The sequence below is a fragment of the Sus scrofa genome, chromosome 13 (assembly GCF_000003025.6).
Source record: "Sus scrofa isolate TJ Tabasco breed Duroc chromosome 13, Sscrofa11.1, whole genome shotgun sequence".
NCBI classification, from domain to species: Eukaryota; Metazoa; Chordata; class Mammalia; order Artiodactyla; family Suidae; genus Sus; species Sus scrofa.
The window spans coordinates 200,166,839-200,184,441 of NC_010455.5; the positions used below are offsets into that span (position 1 = coordinate 200,166,839).

At 47.0% G+C, this 17,603-nt stretch overlaps 1 protein-coding gene across 1 annotated transcript in view; it reads right to left on the bottom strand.

The window, feature by feature from the left end:
• Positions 1 to 17,603, bottom strand: part of CLDN14 (claudin 14) — a 79,917-nt gene that overhangs the window by 45,043 nt on the left and 17,271 nt on the right. The window contains exon 2 of the mRNA XM_021068341.1: positions 3,866 to 4,001. The gene's annotated coding sequence lies outside the window, so the exon portion shown is untranslated. The remainder of the gene's footprint in view (positions 1 to 3,865; positions 4,002 to 17,603) is intronic.

Here is a 17,603-nt window from a genome sequence, read left to right on the forward strand (position 1 = left end):
AGTATGCCTCGGGGAACCCCAGACCCTGAGCCCACAGTCAACAGCTCACTCCAGAACTCCCCCATCTCTGCAAAGGCTTGGAGACCCCAAAACATCACCCCAAAGCTGCTGCCGTCACCCAATGCACACACAGCAATTTGAACTTGGGACAAGAGGAACTCAAGGGGCTGCAGTGAAAAGAAAACCACCCAGAACTGCCCCAATCTTATATATTTAGCTTCAGAAGGGAAATGCAGAAAGATGTCCATAGTTAAATTCCTCCCTGGCTTAATCCAGTCCAAATCATCTGGCTTTGATGCAAGAGAGGACTTCATGCCCTGTCAATGTCCGTTTGTGAATAACTGAGCTGCCATTGTGATTCCCAAAAAACTGCCCTATACTCATGCTCTATGCCCCATACTTACACTATATGCCCTATACTGCCTTATCAGACTGTTTGTATCGTTTTGGGGAAGCAATTTGGGATGAATTATCAAGATGTAAATTGTGACTACCCTTTAGCCCCACTGTAGAAATTCAGCCTAGAGTTATACTTTTAAAGCAAGCAAAGGCACACAATCCATTGTCCAATACTCATGGACTCTGTGGGAGGAAAAAAAAACCCAACAAACCCACTAAATAAAAGCTAAATGTCCTCAACGAGTGTCTAGCTAACTGATGACATCCATAAACTAGAACAGTACACCCCTTTGAAAGATTACATGCTTCTCAAGGGTCTCACGTGGAAAGAATTCCATGACACCATTTTAAGTAAAGGAAGCAAGGTGAAGCTCAGTGGCTGAGTCTGGTCCTATTTGCGTAAAAAAAGCAGCACATATACTTTGATCATGCAGAGAACCCTCCCAAGGCTCTGTCTGTTCACAGGGGTCGTCTCTGGGAAGTGGAGCTAAGGCTCAAGACTGGGGGGAAGCAGTTTCACTTCTAACACCACACCCTTCCATGTGCTTTGGACTTAAGTAAAAATAAGTACTAATTTCTGGACCAAAAATTAATATTTTATTCCAGAAATTAATATGGAACAAAGTACCTACCACAGAACAAAAAGAGCTACAAGAAATAGCAACAAACATCAGTCTGCCAAAGACAGGTCCTGAAGCAAGGGGCTGCATAAAGCAGTCATGTTCTAAATAAAGCTCGAGAGACTCTGGTCCATATTAACAAAGAAAAAACCTACAACTCCTATATTGCTCTCTTCCATGGCTGGTGAATATTTTTAGTGACAGGCAATACCAGTTGTGGGGGGGGTGGGTGGAGGGGGAGCATGCAACCCGGTGGACCATGTGGCAGGGAACCCAAAGCTCCCAGGCATCATGGCCACCACCACCAGGTGACAAAACCCAGAGACAACTTGCTTGAGTATTTAATTACTATGTGGAAATGGAAAGGGATTGGGGTTGGTTAACTAAACAAAAAGCCTGGCCCCGCTTCACAAATAGAGGGAGTGCCTTGGCTACTAGCAGTGCTGTTACTTTTTGCAAATACACACACACATTTGTTGTTTAATTTTTTTAAAGCTTTTTAGGGCTGCACTTGCGGCATATGGAGGTTCCCAGGTTAGGGGTCCAGTTGGAGCTACAGAAGCTGGCCTACACCACAACCACAGCAACGCAGGATCCGAGCTTCATCTGGGACCTGCATCACAGCTCACGGCAATGCCAGATCTTTAACCCACTGAGCAAGGCCAGGGATCAAACCCTCAATCTTGTGGCTCCTCATTGGATTCATTTCTGCTGTGCTGCGACAGGAACTCCTGTTGTTTAACTCTACCCTGCACGGTGCCAATTCATTCTGATACCATTAGCCTCAGAAATACTTTCCCTAAAAATTATATGTAATTAAACACACACACACACACACACACACACACACACTTTACTCTCAGGATGAGCGCTAGGGAGGGAGGCCTGTCCCCTTTGGGACCTTCAGCTCAGCACCCTGCACTAGACAGTATTTTCAGTGCTCTCCTCAGTTGAGTGTGTTCTGCAAATCACACCACTTACTCTGCTTTGGTCTTTCTCTCTGCCAGCTGTGGGTGGGTGGGTGGGTGGAGGGGGAGCATGCAACCCGGTGTTTCATGATCTAGGTAACAGTTTTGACCCCTTGTTTTGGGTAAATGGTGTTTGGGTGGTTACTCTGGACTTGCCTCAAAGGACAAAGGAAGGGTATTATGTTGGATGTCAGAGAGCCAGTTTCCAGGCAGCTCAAGTTACCTTCATGGAAATGGAGAAGCAGAGGGTGAAGTTCTGCCAGCCACTGGGGAGAGATGGCAACTAGCCCTGTAAGCAAGCAGTACTGAGGCCTGGGCATACAAAGAGGGCATCAAGGCAGAAGGCAGAATTACCCTTCTAAAGACCCAAAGGGCAATCCTGTCTAACCTCTGTGCACCTTCTGTGTCATGGCCTATCTGACACATGCTGGGGTGCCCCGGTTGCCAGGAGTGGTGGGCAAGGGGCAGGCAGGCTCAGAGCCACCCCCTCCAGGAACAGGGAGCACTCAGGCTTCCCAGTACCGTTGGAAAGAAACCACATTTCCTTTTAGCCAGGGTGGGCCAGCTGAACAGCTGCAGCATCACTGAAAACAGTAGCAAGACAGAGAGAGAGTCTTTTCTAGATCCGCCTTCAGGGGAAACAGCGGGGGAGAGGGGACGAGTACTTAAATAGGGCCTGGAATGCGGGGTTCTCAAGGGCCTGTGTAGGACAGTGTCTTCCGAGACAGGCGGGTGCCATTCACTGTGGGGCTTTTGTTTGCTGGGGGGGAGTAGAGGGAGGGATGGGCTGCCAATTTGGGGCCAGAAATGAATTCTCTGCAGGTGGGGGACAGGGTGAGGCTACCTCCTGGGGCTATTTTCTCCCACTGGGCCCTTCCTTTATTTATTTAGAGAACTCAGCCTTTCCTCTAAGTAAATACCAAAGAGACATTTTAAAACCACCCCTTTAAGACAGCAGCATATTGTCATCCGGGTCTCCACCTGGCAGAGGGCATGGCTGCCGTGCTCCCAGCCTTACGTCCTGACTTCCGGCGGAGCAGGAGGAGCCCCGCCCGCGGAGGACGGCACTTCCGGTGTCGGCCATCTTGGGAGGAAGCCCCGCTCGGACCGGAAGTGCACGGGGAGCGCGGCCTGAGGCCTCACCTGGGGCTGCACTAGGGGAAGGGGAGTGGGTGTGGGGTTTACCAGTTGGAAGCAGGAATTGGCATGGGGTGAAATTATGCAGACCCAGAGAAAGGGAGCTGTGCCGAGACAGCTGAGGTCCATGGAGGGTGATAGATCTGGTGGGGGCAGAGTCACTGTGGTGGGCAGGGCTGTCCAGGCACGAATTTTCTCCATGTAACCACCTCAGAGGCCTGGAGATCTTCTCATGAGGAAAGCAGGAGTCACCCCCTTAGAGGCACTGGTTTTAGATCAACATCTTAGAAACAAGAAGTCGGTTTCCTCATCACCTCCGCAACCTGTTAGTCCTCGAAAGACCATAAAGGCTCAGGGCCCTGCTGTAGACATCCTGCACCTGGTCTCGTGGGAGAGGTCCAGCCTTTGCTAGAGTGAACGGCATGAACAATCAAAGCCCGTTGCATCCAGGGCTCAACTGGAGTCTTGGCCTCCTCCTCATCCTCAAACCTGGAGAATACAACTCCCGGCTCAAGCCCAGCAAGTAGTGAGCTTCCCAGGACATTCTCCCACCAGCCAGACTGGAAATACTGGAAAAGCCAAGGTAGCTGCCCTCAGAGGCAGGGCTGGTATTTTCTTTTCTTTGGGCCAGTTTGGTTTTAACTAGAAACTGGAATAATAATTATAATGATACATGTTTACAGATCTTAACTAATTAATCCCTCAGAGTCCACTTTTGGGGGGGGAAAGCATTCGACCCACCTCATACATCAGGAAAACAGGGCCATGTGGTTTGGCTGGGCTGGGTGGTCGCTGGTGTCAGTACAAGAGCGGAGGCCTGGACTTCAGCAGTTCTTGACTTCTTGGCCTGTGTCCAGATTGCTGGGCCTCGCAACCCCTAGAAAGGTAACACATGAGAAATTGAAGTGGGCCAGACCATAAACCATCAGGAGCAGTTGGCTCTAGTTAGGAGGGCGGGCTCCACGGCCCTGCCTGTGCCTGTTTCTTTTGGAGAGACAGGCTTGGAGAGGAGGAAAAACCTATTTCTCCAGGGCTGTTTTGCCCACCTCTAATTACCAGTTAAAACAAAACATTCTATAGAGAAAACGGCCCTTGAAAGAAAACCCAAGTTGCTGGGAAGGTTTCATCTTTCCCTTTCAAATCCCAAGGTCCACAGCCATGTAATTCAGTGTTGGCCTGAAAAAATATTTGACTACAGAAACACCCACCTGGGGTTTTGGGGACACCCGTGCCCAGGCTGGGGGTGGAGGAGCCTGCATGGTAACCCTCAGCCAAATCCCTCCAGTTGGGTTCTGACCTACTTATTATGAACCCTCTTAAACCCCTTTTAACCAAAAGTATCTAGGTTTTTTCCTAATTCTTCTCTATCTGCCAGCAATATTTTTTCTCAACAAATTAGGGTGAGGTAGAAGGTGTGGGTGAAGAGAGAAGGATAATCCAGGTCTTTCAAGGCCATGGCTGTTTCAATGGAAGGGAGGAGAAACACAGAGCAAGGCAGGCTAGGAACCTTTCAACCCCAACAGTTGAAGACACATATAGAGGTACCCAAGTTGGCAAAGAAATCCAGGCTGGGTCCCCAGGGAAAATCACTTTTTAAAAAAATAAGCAAGCAGGCATGGTCCAGCATGATCCTCTCAGAGTGTATCAAGGCCGATTACCAGGCCCGTTTGAGAGCAGAGCCTTGCTGTCTCAATGGATTCTCCTTTTCAACCCCATATCAGCTTATATCATTGTCCAGTTCTTCATACGTGGATGTCCTCTTTCCCCCAGTTTAGTCGTTGACTTCCCAGTGGCAGGGACCAGAATTTTCATCATCAATAGTTTGATTATGATCACAGAGTTTCCCCTTGCATGCTATCAGCTGAGGGCCATAAGCTAATTTCTTTTAAAATCATTATTAGTCCTTCTGCAGCTCCATACCAAAAAAAACAAACAACCTCATCAAAAAATGGGCAGAAGATCTAAACACACAGTTCTCCAGAGAAGACATACAGATGGCCAAAAAATGCATGAAAAGATGTTCAACAGCACTATTAGAGAAATGCAAATCAAAACCTTACACCAGCCAGAATGGCCATCATCCAAAAGTCTACAAACAATAAGTGCTGGAGAGGGTGTGGAGAAAAAGGAACACTAGTACACTGTTGGTGGGATTGTAAATTGGAGCAACCACTATGGAAAACAGTATGGAGATTCCTCAGAAAACTAAAAATAGAACTACCATTTGATCCAGCAATCCCACTTCTGGGCATCTATCCAGAGGAAACCATAACTCAAAAAGACACGTACTCCAATGTTCATTGCAGCACTATTTGCAATAGCCAAAACATGGAAACAACCTAAATGTCCATCGACAGAGGAGTGGATCAAGAAGATGTGGTATATATACACAATGGACTATTACTCAGCCATTAAAATGAAAGAGATACCAGCATTTTTAGCAACATGGATGGACCTAGAAATTATCATGCTAAGTGAAGTCAGCCATACAATGAGACACCAACATCAAATGCTTTCACTGACATGTGGAATCTGAAAAAAGGACAGACTGAACTTTGCAGAACAGATGCTGACTCACAGACATTGAAATACTTATGACCTTTGGAGGATACAGTTTGGGGGTGGTGGGATGTGCTTGGGTTATGGGATGGAAATCCTGTGAAATTGGATTGTTATGAGCATTATACAACTACAGATGTGATAGATTCATTTGAGCAATAAAAAAATAAAATTATTATTAGTATTATTTTGTTTTTTTTTAGGGCTGCACCTGTGGCACATGGAGGTTCCCAGGCTAGGGGTCGAATTGGAGCTGTAGTGGCTGGGTTATGCCACAGCCACAGCAATGCCAGATCCAAGCTGTGTCTGTGAACTACATCACACCTCATGGCAATGCCAGATCCTTAACCCACTAAGCAAGGCCAAGGAGGGAACCTGTGTCCTCATGGATACTAGTCAGATTCATTTCCCCTGAGCCATGATGGGAACGCCATACTAATTTCGGTCTCACCCTCATTGCTTAATTTCCTTTCATAGTTCCAGGGTTCCTGTTAAGGTCCACATTTCGAGAGTCCTTATATGCTGAAGCACATCTGGAAGACATGTGTTTCTTTTCTTTGCTCCTTCAGGATGGTAATTTTTTCAGCTACTACAGGAAGCTTGGCAGATTCAGAGGTACAAGGAGCCCCACCAAGACTCAAGATGATATTCATTGATGCTATCAGCAGGTCTGAAGGCCAACATCTGCTTAAAGGTGTTTGCTCAGAGAAGTTCACCCAGTGCTAAATTTGGTGGGTCTGTCTTGAGATGACAGCCTCATATTGAAGTAATTTCTCCCCACCAAAGGTCTAGAATAGGTTCAGTTGTAATCTATTTTATGTAGTTGTGACTGCCTCAAGAAACCTGGAAAGGGGTACTAAGGGTGTGGGTGTGTCTAGGCATTTGGATAACTGTTCCCGCTCAACAGTCTGCGAACACCATTAGCAGCCCTTAAAATGGTTCTCCAGGAAGCCAGGGCTGTTAATAACCCTGACCTAATGCTCCTATGTGAGCCAAACAATGTATAACTTTGCAAGTAGCTCAAGTGCTCTGAACTGACAACCTGTTAGGCAGGTGGTGATGGTGTGCCACCCTGCACCCAGAAAATAGCGCCAAAGGGACAGTGGAAAATGATCACCTTTTCCTGGCCAATAGGTTGATGTGTCACTGTCATTAGACGAAAGAGTGACAAACTAATAGATTATGGAACAGTGTCCCTTCTGATGGCTCAGAAAAGGGCTCCATCTCAAGCAGTCAGAAGTACCAAGACTACTCTTATATGGAAAGAGAGAGACTCTTTCCATCAGTAACTGTTACTTGACTTTTACTTTGCAGGAAAATATTGTATTAAATGCTTGAGGATAAAAAGAAAAGTATGCCCTCGGGATGAGGCACAAGATTAAAAAGCTAGTTAAGATGTAAAGCAAAGGAATATCCACCCTATGGGATAACATTCCGCCACTGAACTGAATGAAGTAAGTCTCTAAGTACCGAGAGCTAAGTGGAAAAAGAGTAGTAGCCAAATGAAATAAAAAGGTAAAAATTAAAGCAAAACTCCTAGATGTGTTTACATTTGCATATATGCAAATGCATCAAGGGGACAGGAAGAGGACACTAAAATAGAGACTGATTCCTTCTGAGGAGGGCAGTGAAATTGGGAAAGGCTGTGAAGGACATTTTTCATATTTTAACTCCGCATGCTTCTGTAATGAATACATTTTTAGAACAAGATAGTATTTAAATATCTCTTTTGTTAAAAAAGAGGGGAAAATATAACAACAAAGTGAGCATGTGATAAGACACCAAGGGTGACCACAAAGGTAAGTTTGGTGGCCTCGCAAAGTCTGCAACTCCCCCACCCCCGGTGCCTTTGTCCTTGTCTTTAGAACCCAGTGTTGCTCAAGAATGAGGGCATGTGTCTCAGAAGATATAGGAAAGATAAAATCATGGTGGCCCCATCCCACTGTGGTGATTCCTGAGCTTGATAACATAGCATAGTCAGGGCCAATGAGATGTAAGGGGATGTCTGGGGGGCAAAGCGTTCTTGCTCTTAATGAGAGGAATGAAGACGAGAAAGCACATCTTCTTCCTTCCATCAGAGCATCTGGATGTGACTCCTGGCAGTGTAGTGGCCATTTTGTGCCTTGGGGAGCTACTCTGGGACCAAGCCAAACTCTGAGGATGCTGCTAGAAAGACGGAAAAACATCTGAGTCTTTGAAGACATTATGGAGCCAATGAATCAACATAACCCAGAGCTGCTCTACCTTGGGACAGCTGCTCCATGAGAGGGCACATTGTTCTTTTCACTGAGGTGGGATTATCCGTTACTTGCAGCCCAATGCATCCAAATGACACAACAGGCAGCAGGAACCCCATATGATTAGCTCCTTGGGCACATCCGAGGGAAACTTCAGGTCCTAGGAGCATACCCCCTGGGCACTGGCTCACACTCCAGAATGGAGACAAGGCCATGAGCCTTGTGGCTGCAAGAAGAGAGGCTTGGGGAGGCAGGGAGCTCATCCTGAGACCAGGGCACTCGTTCCCGTGGCATCTCAGTGCATGAGTGGGGCTGCCAGTGTGAGGTAGGAGGTTATCAGACAAGGGGCCCCTCAGCCTGGCCCTTGAGGTGTTTGATACAAGCTCCTAACAGAGGAAGGAGCTGCACTTGGGAGGCCATGACAGCATCACGGCCTCAGGCTAACTGCAGGCCCCGGCTCTCCTGGGAGGGTGCCTTCTGGGGGTGTAGGGAAGGCGCACAACAGTAGCCTCCTAAGGGCTGGAGCCAGCAGAGCCTGGGCCAAGTGGCTGTGGGGTGGCAGCACTTTAGGGGTGGCAGCACTTTAGAAGTGGCTCCCTACCACCAGGCTGTGGGGAAGAGGTGAGAAAGCCCCGGAGATGGCCCGCCGCAGGTGCTCCCAAGATCTACCACAAATTTCCCCAGAATTGATGAGGATTTTGGTTGGTTTTTTTATTTTTTATTTTTATTTTTGCTTTTTTTTTTTTTTTTTAGGGCCCCACCTGTGGCACATGGAAGTTCTCAGGCTAGGGTCGAATAGGAACTGCAGCTGCCAGCCTATATCACAGCCACAGCAATGCAGGATAAGAGCTGAGTCTGTGACCTACACCACAGCTCATGGCAACACTGGATCCCTAGCTCACTGAGAAAGGCCAGGGATGGAACCCTCATACTCATGGATACTAGTCAGGTTCATTTCCGCTGCACCACAATGGGAACTCCTTGTTTGTTTGTTTGTTTTGTTTTGTTTTGTTTTGTTTTTTATCTTTTTGCCATTTCTTGGGCTGCTCCTGCAGCATGTGGAGGTTTCCAGGCTAGGGGTTGAATCGGAGCTCTAGCCACCGGCCTACACCAGAGCCACAGCAACGCGGGATCTGAGCCGCATCTGCAACCTACACCATGGCTCACAGCAAAGCCGAATCCTTAGCCCACTGAGCAAGGGCAGGGATCGAACCCGCAACCTCATGGTTCCTAGTCGGATTCGTTAACCACTGAGCCATGAAGGGAACTCCAAGGAACTCCTTGGTTTTTTTTAGAGGAGTCTACCTGAATTTAACTCCAGTGACCCCCCACACTGCTATTAATTTAAAATGTTTTAAACTGGAGTTTAAACACTGTAGTGTTGGAGCTGAGCTCTGGAAGGCAGAGTAGGGAAATGAAGGCTTCCCTGTTGTGGTTGCCTTGAGTGGGGGAGCGAGTGGGAGAATTAGAGGGACAGAGACAGAGGTCCAGGGAGAGAGTGGGAGAGGGACCGAGTGGTTTCTCGTTTAGCCCGATCCTAAAGAGGCGGGTAGCCAGTTCCCACAGGGGCTCTGAACACCAGCCCTTGCATAGAGATACCTGTTTCCTTTTCCGATCTCACCTCCAGCTTGAAATCAATTCCCCCACTCACTTCATGGAGTAAAGTCAAGGAAGCTTTACTCTTAAATCACAAATTCTGAGAGGGGGTAAAACAACAACCACCACCACAATAGCACTGGCTTTTGAACTAATTTGTGGAACTTAAAGTGACATGAAAGTGCTTCGGGGGCTTCAAATGCACCACTCAAATCTCATCCTAAAAATGCTCTGATTCACTTGGGAAACAAATAAATGAAATGGAAAACGGGAACCAAGTGTTGGTGAGGATGTGGAGAAATTGGAACCCTTGGGCATTGCTGGTGGGGATGAAAAATGACACAGCTTCTGTGGAAAACAGTATGGCGATTCCTCAAAAAAAATTAAACATAAAATCTAGCAATTCCATGCCTAAAGAATGGAAAGCAAGGACCCAGACAGATACAAACAACCGGATTCATAGCAGCCTTATTCACAGTAGCCGAAAGGTGGAAATAATGCAAATGTCTATCAAGGGATGAATGGATAAACAACGTGTGTCCTATTCAGACATGGAATATCATTCAGGTTTAATAAGGAATGATGTTCTTTTTTTTTTTTTTTTTTTTTTTTTTTTTTGTCTTTTTGCTATTTCTTGGGCCGCTCCTGCGGCATATGGAGGTTCCCAGGCTAGGGGTCCAATCGGAGCTGTAGCCACCGGCCTACGCCAGAGCCACAGCAACGCAGGGTCCGAGCCGCGTCTGCAACCTACACCACAGCTCACGGCAACGCCGGATCGTTCACCCACTGAGCAAGGGCAGGGACCGAACCCACAACCTCATGGTTCCTAGTCGGATTCGTTAACCACTGCGCCACGACGGGAACTCCAGGAATGATGTTCTGATACAACAACCCAGACAAACCTTGAAAACATCACACTAAATGAAGCCAGTTACAAAAGGACAAATACTGTATGATTCCATGTGTATGAGGTACCGAGAAGTGCTAAATTCATAGAGGCAGAAAGGAGGGTAGTGGTTGCCAGGCACTGAGAGGGAGGGAGGAATAGAGATTCTTGTTTAATAGGTTCAGAGTTTCTGTGTGGGATGATGGTGATAGGTGGATAGTGGATAGTGGTGATGGGTGTACCATATAAAAGTATTCAATATCACTGAATTCGACACTTAAACATGGTTAAAATGGTAAGTTTTATGTTGCAGATATTTGCCACAATTTTTTTTTTGGCTGCACCTATGGCATACAGAAATTCCTGTGTTAGGAATCGAACCTGCACCATAGCAGTGACCCGAGTCACGGCAGTGACAACACTGGATCCTTAACCCACTGGGCCACCAGGGAACTCTTATTTTACCACAATTTTAAAAAGTTAACAATTTTTTTTTTTTTTTTTTTTTTTTTGCTTTTTAGGGCCACACCTGCAGAATATGGAAGTTCCAAGGCTAGGGGTGGAATCAGAGAGGCAGCTGCCAGCCACAGCCATAGCAATGCCAGATCTGAGCTGTATCTGTGACCTACAGCACAGCTCATGGCAATGCCAGATCCTTAACCCACTGAGGGAGGCCAGGGATTGAACCCATGTCCCCATGGATAATGGTTAGGTTCATTTCTGCTGAGCCACAACAGGAACTCCCACCAAATTCTAATTACTAAAAAACTATAATAAAGACATCATAACCTTGCAAATACTCAAAAATACATGAAGTGTTCAGACATGGAAGACCACGGTCTGTGAAACTGGGCTTCCTTTTGCTTTCCTTTTGTGCCTTCCTGGGAATGAAGCTTTTTTTCAGCACTCCTCCGAGGGATTTGCATTCATTGCAAAGGTGCCAGGGATTAGGAAGTTTCTATCTCCTGCACTGAAATTTGAAAAATTCAGACTTGCCTTTGTCCAGTTAATGAAATTGTGGGAGCAGAGATTGTCACAGCCGCGGGAGCATGTTTTGTAAAAAATACCTTATGACATGCCCAACCACGACATCGTATTTGTCATTTATTCAAAGTTTCTGATGTTTCCTGTCTGACTTTGATATTCATGAGTAAGAATATGAAGTACCATTAGATATCTTTGTAGGACTGCTTTGGAAGAGAAACTCTCCTCTCCTTTTTCAAACACCTGGACAGTTTAATCAAAAAGCATCTTGACACAGCCCTCTGGAGCATGCCTTGATTTTTGTATCCATCAAAAATATACAGATGCTACCCATTTGAACTCATAAAATTTTACTAATAAAATACTACATTTGTTTCAAACATTGGGGTTTCTAGAAGATTCAAATCCCCAAGGGTTTCTGCTGATAAAAATAAAGTTTGAAAAGCACTGTATCTGATCAATTCCCCTTTCATTCAATTCAATGAATTTTTTTTTTTTTTTTTTTTTTTTTTTTTGCCATACCCACGACATGTGGAAGTTCCTGGGTCAGGGATCAAACCCAGGCCACAGCAGTGACCCTTGCCTCTGCAAAGACAATGCTGAATCCTTAACCTGCTGAGCCAGGAACTCCCAACGAACATTTCTCGATGGAAGTTCCCAGGCTAGAGGTCAAATTGGAGCTATAGCTGCCAGCCTATGCCACAGCCACAGCAATGTGGGATCCAAGCCATGTCTGTGACCTACACCACAGCTCATGGCAATGCCAGAACTTAACCCATTGAGCAAGACCAGGGGTCAAACCTGTATCCTCATGGATGCTAGTCAGGTTCGTTACTGCTGAGACAAAAGGAACTCCAAGAGTTAAGTTCAGATCACCTGCCAGCTAAGGATGGTTTTTACATTTTAAATGGTTGGATTAAACAAATCAAGATGAGAGTAATATTTCATGATACATGAAAAATTGTATGCAACTCACATTTCAGTGCCTATAAATAAAGTTTTATTGGAACACAGCCAACTTCATTCATTTATATATTGTCCACGGCTGGTTTTGCTCTGCCACTGCAGAGCTGGGTGGTTCTGACAGAGACCATGCCATCCCAAAGCCTAAAATATTTGCTCTTGGGCCCTTTACAAAGTTTTCCAACCCCTTGGATTAGACCTTGTCTGTATCCATATGAAGTCTGAACATCAAGACCCAAGAAGCCCATCATTCGCCTTGATATCGCCAACATTTCTGCAAGACTACCACATAATCCATCTGGATCAGTGCTTCTCCAGCCTGGGTAGAGCCAGCCCCCAAGGGGACATTCAGAAATGAGTGGGCACAACGTTGCTGTAACACTGATGGGGACGTTATCGGTGCTGAGTGGACAGGGACCAAGGGATGTGAAACATCCCACAATGGACGGGACAGCCCTGCACAGTGGAGAATTGTTCTGCCCCAAACATCAATGGCACATCCTTTGACAAACAGTACCCAGACCGTTCCTTGATTGGGCCATGGAGCCCAGATATTTGGTCAAACAGTATTCCAGGTGTGTCTTTGAGGTTGCATTTTGGATGATTAATATTTATTCATTTGTTTATTTATTTATTACTTTTTAGGGCCACACCCATGGCATACGGAGGTTCTCAGGCTAAGGGTCAAATCGGAACTGCAGCTGCAGGCCTATGCCACAGAAATGAGGGAATCCAAGCCATGTCTGTGACCTACACTACAGCTCATGGCAATGCTGGATCCTTAACCTACTGAGCGAGGCCAGGGATCGAACCCACATCCTCATGGCTATCCTGAAGATCTAGAACTTGCCGAGCCTCCACAGTCAAGGGAGCCAATCGATTCCTTAAAATAAATCTTTCTCTCTGTGAATGTGTCTCTCTATATAATATAGACTTCCTGTGGGTTCTGTTTTTTACTAATACAATTACTCAATTTTCCAGTTTCTGGTAAGTGATTTTTTTGGTCCACTTAATCCTGGGCTTTGCAAAGTTCACCTTTTTTTCACATTTCAAAAAATTTTTTTTCCTTTTAGGGCCATGCCCACGGCATATGGAAGTTCCCTGGCTAGGGGTAGAATCAGAGCTGTAGCTGTTGGCCTACACCACAGCCACAGCAACACCAGATCTGAGCCGCGTCTGTGACTAGACCACAGCTCATGGCAACACCGGATCCTTAACCCACTGAGTGAGGTCAGGGATCGAACCTGCAACCTCGTGGTTACTAGTAGGATTTATTTCCACTATGCCATGATAGGATCTCCTCAAAATTTTTTGCATTAAAAAAATGAGATAAAATTGTGAATTTTATCTTATCAAATGATTAAAAAAAAACCTCTCATGCAAACTATAGCATTTGGAATGGATTAACAATGAGACTGCTGCGTAGCACAGAGAACCATATCTAGTCACGTATGATGGAACGTGATGGAGGAGAATGTGAGAAAAAGAATGTGTACGTCTGTATGACTCGGTCACTTTGCTGTACAGCAGAAATTGACACAAAACTGTAAATCAACTATAATTTTAAAACATAAGGAAAAAAACCCCAAACCTCTCACATTCCTGCTCCTAGGACTTTAATTCAACTATGAAGGGTTTAATTGAACACCGGTGACACAGGGGTAGACGCAGTTTAGGGAGTAAGGCAATGTTAAGACGGAGTCTCTGTTCAAATTTACCCAAAATTAAAAAAAAAAAAAAGAGTTCCCGTTGTGGCACAGTGGAAATGAATCTGACTAGGAACCATGAGCTTGCAGGTTTGATCCCTGGCCTCGCTCAGTGGGTTAAGAATCCAGTGTTGCCATGAGCTGTGGTGTAGGTCGCAAATTCAGCTTGGATCTGGCGTGGCTGTGGCTGTGGCATAGACCAGCAGCTACAGATCTGATTAGACCCCTAGCCTGGGAACCTCCATATGCCGCAGATGTGGCCCCAAAAAGACAAAAACAAAAAAACAAAAACCAAAACAAAAAAAACAGATTTATCCAAAATTTAGAGAAGACTAATGGGGACGCAGCAAATACCAGACCAGCATCAAGAAGCCCTTTTACACGGATACAAAGCAGTGCCTGAGGGAGGGCTTCTCATAGGATGAGATTGTAATTCCAACTGGTCAGCTTGGGCATTCCCAAAATCGATGTTTATTTTTGTTTTCCTTTTCCCTCCTGGGTGATTTCTCTCCTAATCGGTATCAGTAAAGCCATAAATAAGCCTCTCTGGTTTCCCACCCCCATCCAGTAAGAGACAAATCCTGGGTCCAAATTCTGATCTTTCAAGTCTACCTCCTTTGGGCCATGAGGGCCTCTGCCCATTCAGCTGCTCAAAAGCAAGACACCATTCACACTGGTCACACATCCCATCTTTACCCACACATAGCAGCTTATCCCTTATTTCCAGCCACTCAGTGCGGCTCTTAAGTTCCTCCAGCACAGAGCCACAGGAGCAGGTGATTTCAATACAAGAGCCACAGGCATCCAAGAGGGCGTTTCAACTTCCTAGGCTTCTGTCCCCAATGGCCACAAACCAAGGGGTTTAAAACAATGGTTTATGAGCTCACAGTTCTGCGGGCTGGAAGTCTGAAGTCAAGGTGTCAGCAGGGCCATGCTCCCTCCAAAGGTTCTTGGGGAGGATGCCTCCTGGCCTCTTCCAGCCTCTGATGCTTGTTTGGAACCCTTGACACTCCGTGGCTGGTAAAACCATCACTCCAACGCCTGCTTCTGTCTTCATGTGGCTGCCTTCCCTCCCTGTGTCTGTGTCTCTAGATTTCCCACTTAGAAGGATGACAGCCAAAGGCTTAGGGCCCATCCTGCTCCAGCAGGATCTCAGTTATATCTGCAAGAGTTCCCACTGTGGCACAGTGGGTTGAGGACCCAACTGTAGCAGCTCAGATAGCTGCAGAGGCAAGAGTTCGATCCCTAGCCCAGTGCAGGGGGTTATGGGATCTGGTATTGCTGAAGCTGCAGCGTAGGTCACAGCTGCAGCTCAGATTTGACCCCTGGCCCAGGAACTTCCATATGCCGTGGGTGTGGCCATAAAAAAAGTTCTATCTGGGGTTCCCGTCATGGCACAGTGGAAACGAATCCAACTAGGAACCATGAGGTTGTGGGCTCGATCCCTGTCCTTGATCAGTGGCTTACGGATGAGCTGTGGTAGGTTACAGACTCAGCTTGGATCCTGCGTTGCTGTCGCTGTGGCGTAGGCCAGCAGCTATGGCTCTGATTAGACCCCTAGCCTGGAAACCTCCACATGCCATGGGTGTGGCCCTCAAAAAGACCAAAAAAAAAAAAAAAAAAAAAGAAAAGAATGGGGTGCTCCAGAGACAGATGTAAAAAGAAAAAAAAAAAAAACCTCTATCTGCAAAGACCCTGTTACCAAAGAAGATCACGTTCACAGGCTTCAGAGCTGAAGACTTGAGCATCTTTTTGCAGGGGGAAGGGGGCACCATTCAGCCCACAACAGCTGCAGACTCCCCGCTTCCTGACAATGCACCAGAAGCCGCAATGACCTCAGGTGACACATCAAGCCCTGTCCAGCCCACTCTCCAACCATTCATGTGGCCACAGCACCATCACAGGGGCCCTCCCGTGGCACCCGGGCAGGGAGAGGAAACGAGTCGTGCCTTTTTCTTAGATGTTTGGCAGCAGGGAGCCAGTATGCCTCTTCTACCCTCTTTCTGGGTCCCCCGTGGACAAGGCTCACTGGTTCTCAGTGTGACCCTCTCGGGCTTGTTAGAGGTCAGATGCTGTGGTCTGGGCAACTGCTCACTTCGATATTGGAAAGCTGCACAGAGCAGAAGGCCAACGTGGAAGTGGTTTGGGGGAAGGCCAGGCTTTCTCAAAAAGCTGTCATTTCAGAGAGGAAGAAAAAAAAATCCACTTTTTTGGGTGGCAGGGGTGAGGGAGAGGCGCTGAGTGTCAAAGATTTAAAAACTTGGCTCTGACCACAAAATATCTGAATGTGGAGACTGTTTTGTAAAGATGAGCTTCTTCTTAAACCACCAGGCCATGCAACAAACAGGCTCTTGGCAGTGTCGGAGCCAGGATGCTGCCAGCAACCGGCTTCCAGGAGAAGCAGGAAGTATCACATGGCCGCTTCCAGCATTCATGTGGAAAAGGATGGAGAAGCAGAAAGAGGACAGGGCCCGGGGGTGGGTTGGAAGTTTTGTTTTGTTTTTCTTTTTATTGCCACACTTGCAGCATTTCCCAGGTTAGGGGTCCAATCGGAGCTGCAGCTGCCAGCTTACACCACAGCCACAGCAACGCCAGATCTGAGTCGCATCTGCAACCTATGCCACAGGTCAAGGCAATGCCAGATCCTTAACCCACTGAGCAAGGCCAGGGATCAAACCTGCCTCCTCATGGATCCTAGTCAGGTTCTTAACCCGCTAAGTCACAATGGGAATTCCTGGGAAGGTTTTCTTTTTCTTTGGTTTTTAGGGCTGCACCTGTGGTGTATGGAAGCTCCCAGGCTAGGGGTCAAATCAGAGCTGCTGGCCTACACCACAGCCATGGCAGTGCCAGGTCCAAGCCACTTCTGCGACCTACACCACAGCTCACAGCAACGCCAGACCCTTAACCCACTGAGCAAGGCCAGGGATGGAACCTGCAACCTTATGGTTCCTAGTCAGGTTCATTAACCTCTGAGCCACAAAGGGAACTCCCTGGGAACGTTTTCTAAAGGTGGTTTCCACCCTTTTCCAGCTCACTGAGACCCGGAACAGGAAAGTTCAGTGGCCTGTCGAATAGCTACAGAGGACAGAAACACAGCTTCAGACATCGCATCTTGTAACCAGAGCCATACAGCCCTCTACTTCTGCACGTTCCCATGGCCAAGACACAGATTTTCACCACATTCCAAGAAAAATCCTGAACTTGAGTCCTATGGATGGCTTGGAATGTTTCTGGCCAAGACAATGATCTTCCACGCCTCAGAGAGGCATCTGGGTGGGGGGCCCCAAGCTGCTGGTCACTGCTGGGGGCGGGGGCTGGAATGCAGGCTGGAGGGGGCGATCGAGCCCTGAGGCCCAGATAGTGCTGGGCTGGCCCCCCCCCCCGACTCCGCCCCAGGCCAGCTGATGGGGGAGCAGCAGGGTAGGATTCAGGAATACATCTGCTGTCCTAGTTCCCCTCTCCCCAAACTTCTCCGATGAACTGGCAGCTCCGTCATGATTTCCCAACTAAAACTCATGCAGGGGAATATTTAGGGCTGTCTAAAGAAG